The following is a 12,285-nucleotide window of genomic DNA, read 5'->3' as shown; positions in this document are numbered from 1 at the left end:
AAAACGGTAATTTTGACCCAGCTGGACTTATGAGCAATTTGTGAAGGGTCATTGTATTGTTGGTTGGTTATATCCAATTGACACATAAGTATATCTGTAGTGCGAAGAGTGCAACTATTGGTCTTTAGTGGAGTATCCGACAGTTAACGGATAGTGAATAATTTAATTAGAGAGTTTAACTAATTATTCATGTACCATTGGAGCTTCAAGCTACATGTCTATAAGGTTCCCTCTGTAGCTCAACGGGATTAAATGAGGATCAGTTTTTTTATTAATTTGAAATGTTCAAATTAATTGAGAAAATTAATTATATATGATACAACTACTATAATGTATTTGATACATTGTATTATTCATGAGAGAAAATAAGTATTTGAATATGATTCAAATGTTGGTTATATGAATTACATTCATATTGTTAAATTTAATGTAAATGTGATTTATATTAAATATCATTAATGAGATAAAATAAACTATAGGTTATATTGTATATGATACAATATTAAAACTATAGATTATATGTTATATTTGATATAACATATAGTTTAATATATATTATATGATAAGTTAGTTATCATATTAATATATATTAATTAAAATAATAAATTAATTTTATTTATTTAAAATTAATTTAAATTAATTAGGGGAGAAAATTGTAACTTCCCTTTCATTTCTCTCCACTTTACATTTGCAGAGTTATTCTTCTTGATCATCCTACAAAAGAAAAATATAGTAAAAAAAAATACCATGCTTCATCTTCCTCTCAATTTTCTCCTTCCCTCACCAAAATTACCAAAGCACCACACCTCCTGGATTCTCACCCGAGAATACTACGGAGGAGGTTCCCGAGTGGTAGTGTCCATTTGGCCTATTTGGATTTCGTACGTGGTTTACACAGAGGAGAATGATCCGTGAAGGAAGTCTTCAAAGGTAAAGATTTTCTAAACCCCTGTTGTATTGTTTTGATTCAAATGCATAATTCTTATGTTATACTGTAAAATTATCAATTCTGGAAAAAAATGGGATTTGGGTAGATCCACTTCCGCTCAAGGATCCCCTAACTAGGGTTCCTTTAATATATATATATAACATATATCAAATTATATGTTATATCTAATATAACATATAACTTATAGTTTATGTTACATCAAATATAATATAACATATGGTTTGAAAATCTCTCAATATCTTATGGTATTTAATACGAATCAAATTCATATTAAATTTAATTCATATAATTAATATCTGAATCATATTCAAATATTTATTTCCTCTCAAATAAACTTTATACTATAATGTATCAAATACATTATACTAATTCTATCACATATAATTAATTTAAATTAATTATATCATAAATAATTAATTTAAACAATTCAAATTAATCCAAAATTAACTTGATTCTTAATAATCCCAGTTAAGTTACAGAGAAAACCTTATAGATTGAAGTTCCAATGACACTTAGATAATTAATTAAATTACTCAACATCTATTAATTGTTTGTCGCTCCACTAAAGAACAACAACTACGCTCTTCTCACTACAGATATATTTCTGTGTCCATTGGATATAACCAGTCATTAGTGCGATGACCCTTCACAAATTGCTTGTAAATACAACTGGGTCAAAATTACCATTTTACCCATATAAATCTAACTCTTTAAGTACATCCCTTTAATGAACAATAAGTCATAGTCTAACTATGACCAAACCTCTCTCAGGCCAAGAGAAAGTGTGGTGCCACATTGTTCAAGACCCAAAATCAACATTTAAGAGAGCAATTTATCTATTTACCCTAACAATAAGAAATGAGTAAATTCTGTCTTGTGTAACTATGTTCCCAGCTTCTCAATTAGATGAATCCCCAAAATGGTAGGCATAGTGAATCGACGAAATGATCACTCTCACCCATGCAGATCAAAGGACCGTTTTCATAGGCAGGAGTTCATAACTCACTCAGGATTCAGATCGTGTCACCTATGGTCATCTCGGTGAAACGTAAGTCTCTACTATTTATGGTGTTAGTATCTACTATTAACTGTGTTAAATAATGAGACTATTCATTTCGTGGTCCAGTCTTATACAAACTCTTTTGTATAGAACACCTCCACTCATATGTCTCTACATGAATGATCAGGATCAGATCGTTTGTAGATCTTTACAACAAATGTAAGATCTACAAAGCAGGTTGTGTTCGCAGTGTCACCAAGATAAGGTACCCAACCTTATCTATCTACTACAGACCGTTCAGGTTATCACTTAAACAAAATCCACCTGTATGTCTCTACATACATGCAGAAGATAACCTTGGATGTTTGTTTATTGGTTTTGTGTATTAATGCTACTAAATGTCGAATAAAATACTTCGAATTTTATTAAAAAAAAAAAAAGTAAATTGTTTATACGATACAATCACAAACTATATGACCCACAAGATTTAGGGCATCAACCACAATATTAGTGACACTGGGGATCGTGCAAAAGTGAACATAGAGTTTGTAAACTTTTTTATCAAATTTAGGGATTTCAATGACCATGATTTCATATCTTAAAGATGTATCATTAATCCTATAAGTTGATGGGCCACTCATGGTGTCTATGCCCCAATGCTTCATCCAATTGCATTGAAAGTACTTCGGCAACCTTCTTCCTCTTCCTGTTGTGAAAGAAATTGGAGCACATACTCTTTTAGTAACTTTCTCAAGAAGAACACGTTGACACCTCAACATGTAGAAATTTTGGTATATATTCGTAGCAATCCATGCCTTTTTTCAAGGGGTACTCAAGAATATTCAAGATGAGAGACTAAAGCATGGGACATTATTAGAGATAGTTTTGATTCTTTTGAAGATGTTGGTATGCTAGAAGTAGCCAATTTATCTTTAGATGAACCAAAGTTAGAGGCTGATGTTTTGAGAGATCATGGTGGTGGTGAAAGTGATAATGATGTTGATGTTGATGATATTATGGAGATTTAAGATTTGAGTGTTTCAAGTTTCTCTAGTTTCTACTCTTTATGTTAATCTTTATGTTCTTAACTTGGTTTGTACTAAGAACTCGGTGGTGGGACAAAGCGATCAAGTTTCTCTAGTTTGTACTAAGAACTTTGTAATATGTATTTGGATGATTAATTTTTATGTTATTAATTTGGTATTTTATGTTTTGGTGGATTACATTAGTATCTTTCTTTATGTTAAATTTATATATGAGAAAAAAATATTTAAAAAAATATTAAGAATGAAGTATCCTTAGACACATCTGTATCTTAGTTTTTCAGAAATTGACGAATATCTCGGCATCTATGCTTTATAGGACGAATCAAATTAAAATTTTCAATAATGAGTTGAAATATTTTCTTAAATCAAAATTTGAACAAAAATTTAAGAACAACGTTAGAAAACGGAAAATAATTAAGAAACAGATTAAAAATCACTTCTGGTCCCTAAACTTTTACTAAAATAATAATTTAAGTTTCGTTTGGTAACCATTTCGTTTTTTCTTTTTTCTTTTTTAAAAAAATAAGCATATTTCCTACTCATTTCTTATAATGATTTACGTATTTATCAGGTACGATAGTTGAATTCTTCACCAAATTCCAAAAAACAATAACAAAATTTTTATTTTTTTTTATTTTTTTATTTTTTAGTTTTCAAATTTTAGTTTGACTTTTTAGACCATTGATAAAAAGTATATTACTGAGAAATAAATTTAAATATAGAAGTAATATCCATAGGCTTAATTTTAAAAAATAAAAACTAATAATCAAATTGATACCAAACGGGGCATTAGTTCTTGAATTTTGGTTGGTAACGATTTAATTTTTGTAATTTCAAATTTGTAACAATTTAGTCTCTAAACTTTAATAAGTTTAAATTTAATGCCTGTATTTTGAAATTATAACAATTTAGTCTCTATTATGAAAACCTATTTAAAGTTAAGAGTTGAATTTTATTATGTAACAACCTAATATTTACAGTTTATTAAAAAATTTGATTTTCGATCAATTGAACGACCTACATATGTAAGAAATTTTATTAAATCTTAAGAATATTTTTTAAAATAAGGACTAATTCATTATAAATGCTTAAGTACAGAGACTAAATTGTTACTTATCAAGGTTAAATGACTAAGTCGTTACAAATTTGAAAGTACAAGGACTAAATCCTTATGAAAAATGGTTTAAAGACTAAATTGTTACTTTAATGAAAGTTGAGGGCCAAAAGTGATTTTTAACTTTTTTTTTTTTTTTTAATGTTTACAATGATTTTAATACCAATATTTAAATTCCTTTTAATTAGATTATAATGTGCATATTTTATTTATTTTTAAAATATAAAAAATTTTATTTTAGCAAAAAAGAAAAGAAAAAGAAAGAGAAAGAGAGCAAGAGAAATTTAAAAATAAATATTTATATTGATCTAGATATAAATCTTAAATTTTAAGAACATAGTTTTGAATGTTAAAATTTTAGATTAGTAGGTATATATTTTGTAAATTTGGATATAAACAAAACTTCCATTTACCACAATCAAATCGAAATTCAAAAGGTATTAAACTCATACAAATTAATCAATTTAATCGTTTTAAATAAGAATTTATAATTTCGTCAACTAGTTTATTGAGATTTTAAATTTAATAGTGTAAAAAAACGTTAAATTCAACAAAATTTAAATGGATGTATGCAAATAATTGAGATTATAGTAAATTGTTTTTTTTTAAAAAAAAATATTAAAATATGACACAAATCTGTATTTGTTGCATTTTTTTTTTTTAAAGTAATGCATCCCAATAAAAAAAGCATAACAAAAATGATTATCTCATTTGATAATCATCTCGTTTTTTATTTTAATTTTAAAAATTGAGCTTAATTTTTCATTATTTCTTAAAATGATTTGCATATTTTTTAAATATAAAGATTGAATTTTTAGTCAAATTTTAAAAAACAAAAACAAATTCTTAAAATTACTTTTTTTTTTCTAACATTTAGCTTTGCTTTTTAAACTATTGATAAAAAGCAGAGATAATAAATGAAGAAATTTGAAATTTGAAAATTAAAATACTGTTTATAGACTTAAGTTTTTTTTTGTCAAACTATTGATAAAAATTAGAGATAATAAATGAAAAAAATTTGAAAATTAAAATAGTGTTGATTGACCTAAGTTTTTTTATCAAACTATTGATAAAAAGTAGAAATAATAAATGAAGAAATTAAAAAATTTAAATAATGTTTATACACTTAATTTTTATAAACAAAAGAAACTAAAAATTAGATAACTATCAAACGGACCAACCCTATTTGTTTTTGTTTTCAATGATTTTAAAGAACTCTAGTTGAGCGATTAATCTCGCAATCAAGAGAGGAAAGGCGCACGTTAAAATGATACATTCGCACGTGCGCACCCATCGTGTTGGCCCCACCATTTCACTTCTCTCACAACCACTTTTTGGATTTATCTCATAATTTTCATTTTCCCCCTAAATTCGAAATGGAATTTCTTTTGTAAAACTGAACGAAAGAGAGGGAGAAAAAATAAAATAAAACAAAAGGACCTTGAAATTGAAGTTCCTTATTAATGATGGAGCATGTGTTATTTATTATGTATGTACCACAAAGAAACCATCATTTTTTTGTCTTATTTTTTATTTTCTTTTTAAAATTTTCCCTTTCTACCTCATTTTAGAAAATAATTCGTGGGAAGTTTATTTACTTTATGTGAGTGTACTTTCTAATCGAAATAATTATAAAGATAATATATGTTATAAGTTTATTAATTACTTCCTTCAAGTTTCAATGATCTTTTGTTGTTTAATGTCAAAATTATGATGGTACTAATTAATTATAGAATTATAGCCCTTCTTTTAAGATACTTAATAAACATCGTGATGATCTAGGAAACAATGTGTAACTCACATTACATTTATTTTTATACATCCTTTTTTATTACAAAGAAAAAATATATAGAATAATGTTTTTAAAAAAATCGACACGTGAAAACTTGTAATTTGACATTTGGATTGGATGGACGACACAAGATGGGTGTAATTCGAGATGTACCTAAGAATTTGTCTTTATATATATTTTCCTTAATATATATATACACACACATACATACATACATGTCTTATTTTGTAAACATATTTGATACTATTTAACTCGTTTGAACAATAGTGGTGGACGAAGTGATTTAAACCTTTGACCTTAATGGAATGAGTGCATGTCAATTATTAGTAAGTTTTATGAAAAATATTAATTTATACTAATGAACTTTAGGTGTTGTATCAAATTAAACCTTGAACTAACAATTGTATTAATTTAAACTCTAAACTTTAGGGGTTTATCAATGTAAACCTCAAACTAATAGTTGTATCAATTTAAACTCCTAACTATTGTAAGTGTATCAATTTAAACCCTAAAATTTCATAATTGTATCAACTTAAACCATCTATTATGTTTTATTTGCATACACTTACAAAAGTTTAGGATTATAAATTTTTTTTTTATATATATATATATATATATATAGATAGATAGATAGATAGATAGATAGATAGATAGATAGATAGATAGATAGATAGATGGATGGATGGATGGATGGATGGAAGTGTATTGTTTAGATTGATGCACTTGTGAAAGCTCAAGGTTTCAATGAAATGCAACTCCAAAAGTTCAAGGTTTAAATTGATACAACTTTAAAAGTTTAGGGTTTAAATTGATACAATTCTTAATTTAAAGTTTGAATTGATATAACTTTCAAAAGTTTAGGGATATAAATTGATACCTTCTAAATTTTATCTCAATAAGGAGTCATTACTATTGACAATTTAGATAATCAAAATCTTCTTAGATGTCTAAAATTACATATGCCCTCCATTTTAGATTGCATGTTAGTTTAGTGTTTTTGCTTGCTTTGCAATTTTTCTTGGATATTTGTAATAGATAGAATAATAAAAGAAAAAAAATCTAAAATTATAGTACCTCTTTAAAATATTTGTAAATATAATAGTGTTAATCATACAATTTTTTAATTTTTTGAATTTTTAATTTTGCCCTCCATTGTCTTCTTGCATGTCTTATTCTTTTTTCTTTTTTCTTTTTTTTTTTATATTTATTTATTTATTTTTAGTTTCTTTATTTAAAATATTTGCAAATAGGGAAGTGTTGAGTTTTTGCTTCCATCTCTCCAAACATTTCCCTCTCACCTTTATCTTCCTATTTCCCAGTTGAGTCATTAAAAAATAAATAAATTTATGAAACTGAGTTTCAAACCCAAAACTTGAAAGTGTCTAACTCATAAGTGACTTAACACTAACAAGTCAATCATCAAGTTTGATTATCATAACGAAACATTAAATATAAATAGCAAATAAAAACGGATTTGAAAGAAACTTCTTTTTTCAGTCCTCAAGTTTGCACCATTTTTGGAAACATTTATTAAAAGTTTGAAGTAAGAAACGATAATAGTTATTAAACAAGTTTATTTCTCAAGAAATGAGAGATGGGAACGTTATTAAACAGGCCAATAGCTTTTATATATATATATATATAGGATCTTAAGAGTATGAAGTCTATCAATAGTGTCATTGATAGCATGTTATCATGGATACTATGATATCATGCTATCAATGGAAACTTTTATGCACGATCAAACAATCTCGAGAAGTCATTTCATGTCAAATACTACTTTACATAATATATAAATACTATCAATGATATCCTTTACATTGATAACAATAGAAAGATATCATTGACAGTAGCTATCGATGATATCTTTTGTGACTATCAATGTAGAAGGATATCATTCTATATCTATATGCATCAATAACAATAGAGAAACACATTACATGTGTCAACAAATTAATCAAAAGAACCCGATTATTTACAAACAAGTATTACATGATATTAAATTCAAATAATAAAAAGCATTGGAACATTGCCTTTGATAGAAACATATCAACAATAGCCACTATTTGGCTATCATTGATAGAAAATAGCAACTGATAGCCATTTCTCAAATTGAAAGTTATAAATAATAGTAGCATAGCTAATAACAGCTACAAATGAATACAAATGATAACAACTCATAGCACATTTCTCGAATTTAAAACTATCATTGATAGCAGCTATTGTTATCACTAATAGCTGCTATAAATTATATTTACTAATAGCAGCATCACTGATAACAATTGATCGTAAGTTATTAGCCATAGCAACTGATAGCATTTCTTAAATTGAAAGTTATCGCTGATTGCAACTATCAATGATAGTAACTAATAACACTTCTCAAATTGAAAGTTATCACTACTAGCAGTTATTGGTGATAGTCACTGATAGCACACTTCTCAAAGTAAAAGTTATCGGTGATAATAGAGGCAGATCTATAAAGAGGACAGGGTCTCATGCCTTCCTCACATCTTGTTGTTTTATAAAGATATATATTGTTTCTTAATAAATATAAAAAATATTTATTTATATTCTGAATATATATACATCCTCCTCGCAAAGGCATTAACGGTGGCCTTGCTTCAAGAGTTTGGTTTTTTTTTTTTTTTTTCATTTTTTTTAAAAACATTTTTTGCTGCTTAAAATGTCTCGTATGTATGTATGTGTATATATATATAGCTTGAAAAACTTCATTCTATTTTTATTTTATTCACATATGTGTTCAGATTTATATATAAATATTTTTTTAAATTTTAGGCTTGTTTGGTAATTATTTGGATCCCATTTAATAATCATTATGATTTTGATTTTTTTTATTTTTGAAAAATTAGGTTTATTTTCTCTCCATTTCTTATAATGATTTGCATATTTATGGAGTACAATACTTGAATTCTTAGTCAAATTCAACTTTTCAAAACATGGCTTAATTTTTAAACCACTGGTAAAGAGTAGTTAACAAAAAAAGAAATTTGGAGGTGAAAGTATTGTCCATAGGTTTACTTTTCGAAAACCAAAATTAAAAAACGAAATGATTATTAAATTGGGTCATGATTATTGACACTAGTTTTTTAAAATTAAGGCATATAAAAACTATTTTCACTTATATTTTTTTTTGTTTTATTATTTACTAGTTACTTTACCGTTATTTTAAAATTAAATTCAAGTTAGTACAAGTTTAATTATTAGTTTTTAAAATCATGACTTTTAAGTATCTAAACTTTGAATTTTAACTTTAATAAGTTCCATGAAAATGTCTAAAAATATAAAAACTTTCGATTTAATATCTAAAAATGTCATAAAATATTAAAAATACTTAAAAATTCATTGTCGTATTAGATAAAGAAAAATATTTTTTTGCTAATCAATTTCAATTTTGTAGCCAATAGTTACATTATTTTTTTCTTAAAAAAAATGTATGGTACAACATATTAGGCACATTAATTAAGATGTTATTGATCTAATATAAAATTTTTAAAGATCAAGAACTATATAGAACACGAATGTTGATGTTTATGAGCTAAAATTTTAACCTTATATACAGTTGTGTCCCTAACATTAACTTTTGGATTTGCCAATGTATGTATGTCAGTTAGTTATGATTATTTCGGCGATATTATATGTTTTGAATATTATATTGATGCATCTAAAAATTGTTTTCATATGAACTTGTGTCTCCCTGCATAAAATCCTGGCTCTACCACTGAGTGATAGCTTTCAATTTGAGAAAATCGGGAAGCAGCGTGCAAAATGGTGGTTGGATATGAATTTTTTGGTCTTTTACCATTTTTTGTTCTATTTATGCAATTATTTTATCTATATTATATTATTTTGGGCTTGAATTCTATTATTGTAATTAGCCCATTTGCAAGAAAGGCATACTTTTTTATTCGCATATAACATCGTGTATTATGTATTAGGTTAGACAAAAATTCAAAATCGATGCTACTTTTAATATTATCACAATTCGTTCTATTTACGTTTATTTGCCCTTATATGTATGTATGTATGTATGAAGTGAGAGGAGGAGAATTAGGAGAGATACAAATATGAAGAGTTTTAAAAGAGAAAAATGTAATAGTTACTTTTACCAAACAAATTAAATATAAAATTATTGGCTATGATGTATCGATCTTATTTTTGAAATATATCAAATTTAAGAACATTCACATTATTATCTGTAATTTTCAATTTGATAGTCAACAAGAGCGTAGCTGGCATAGTATTTGTTCTATCGACCTTGAAGTTTGAGGTTCAATTCTCCATCCCACATTTTAATACTTTAAAAAAAATCAATTTGGTATCTAATCGTTTAGTCTTTTATTGATAATTGAATTCAATAAGCTTCATTTTTTAGGACATCATTGTCCTATACAAAACTTTTAATTGGCTTCAGATCGAATTGAGTCTAATGAGTAATTATGTATCCATTCTTAGACTAACATGAATTTAGATGAATCCATTTCTATAATGGATGTAAAAATGTCCTCAACGAATTTAGGTTGCTGTGGCCGTAATTTCACATACATCTATGCACGCACGTGCGCATTTGTTTATAATGTTATTAATTAATTAAACTTTAATGCCTTGTCCAAATTGGAAAAAAAATAGTCCAAAAGGCCATTTACAATAAAAGCAAGCCCAAAATAGCAATTATGCTACTAAGGAAAGAAGCCCAAGCTCGTAGAATTATAACCCACTCAATCCAACTAACTTCACTAAACCGGTAAAAAAATATGTTTGAGAGTAATTTTTTAAATAATTAAGATAATTTCTATCCGATCAATTTAATTTGTAATTTTCAAGAATAAAATTGATGTAATGATATATCAAAGATATGTTATAGAGTCATTTTGAATATAATAGCAAAAATTTTAACATATCCCAAAATCCGTTAATCTTTATCAATTTTGATAATTTTAAGTAGTTGGAAACGAAATTATTTGATTTTTAAGTCAATTCGTGTCATAAAATTAAGTTTTGGTGCACACGCTTAATAAAATACTATCCTTATTCTAAAATTTAATGATTTTACATAGTTGTTCCTTAAATCTTTCTATTGATAAAACACAAAACTAATACATAACATAAGTTGTCAAATAGAGTATAACTTAACACAATAATCTTCATACCTCATTTGTTGTATTTAAAAAATATAACATAAGTTAAATAATTAACCTCAAAACAAACAACAAATTTTGTAATTATATCTTGTGATGTTGTTGTATAGTTTGTTTAGCTACATTATCTAAAAAAAATCTGTATCGTTTGTTATGGGTCAAGCATTAAGCCGTACAAGTAACTCATAGTTATGTTTGACACAATAAAATACTTTATCTTTAAATATTGAAACAATACAATTGTTACTCCATTTATTAGTCAAGCTCATTTTGGGTCAATTTCATAAATTATGACCAGTAGATTATTGTTTTTTTTTTTTTAAAAAAAAAAAGTTTACTCAGTAAGATTATAATGTCTTTTAGAGAGTCGACACATGCTCGTAAAATATCAATATTTTTTTTTTCTTATCTATTACTCTTACATTTAAAGTTTGAAATATCTATGTCGATGAAAATATTGAACTGACAATTTTGAAATTACAAAAAAAAATGATTAAAATATATTTTAAACTAATAAATAAATTTGGTACACTTTCTAAATAAGTGAACTTGCTCAAATTTATAAGTGTAAATATCATGTTAGTTCACGTAATTTAGATTTTATTTTATTTTGGTTTATATACTTCTAACGTCCAATTTTAGTCTTTATATTTTTTACAAATCTTAAAACTGGTCTCTCCAATTTATTGTTTATTGATTTTTTTTAACTCTATGAACATTCCTCCGAGACATTCTAACTTAATCTTCATAAAATTAAATAGAGAATTTCGTAACAAACGTCAGAATGAAAAAACCATCTCTAATTTCACTCTCCATAGGGACATATGGAAATATAAATGAAAATGTTCAGGGAAAAAAATTATACTTTGCTTACATCACAACTATTAATATCGGAATTAAATTAATTATTTTTAAAAAATCATTTGAAAACCTGTGGGCGCGAATTGAAAGTCTAAGAGTTAAAAAAAGTCAACCTTAAAATTACCATACTGCCCACGAATCTGGGCCGGATATACGCTTTCATTCGGAAAGCGAAGACCCGGAACAAATTAATTATATATATAAATAAAAATCACACGAGTCAAGGTCACGTGGACGAGATCTCCACCGTCCGATGCGGTGAGTGGACTTTGTTCTTTTGGATATTCCGTTAAAAGACCGATAATGCCCTCGACCGTTATAATACGAAAGCAATTCAAATTACTTAATAGTGGGAGCAAAAAGTCTA

Source organism: Benincasa hispida, chromosome 4, assembly GCF_009727055.1.
Source record: "Benincasa hispida cultivar B227 chromosome 4, ASM972705v1, whole genome shotgun sequence".
Lineage (NCBI taxonomy): Eukaryota > Viridiplantae > Streptophyta > Magnoliopsida > Cucurbitales > Cucurbitaceae > Benincasa > Benincasa hispida.
This window is presented reverse-complemented; position numbering follows the sequence as displayed.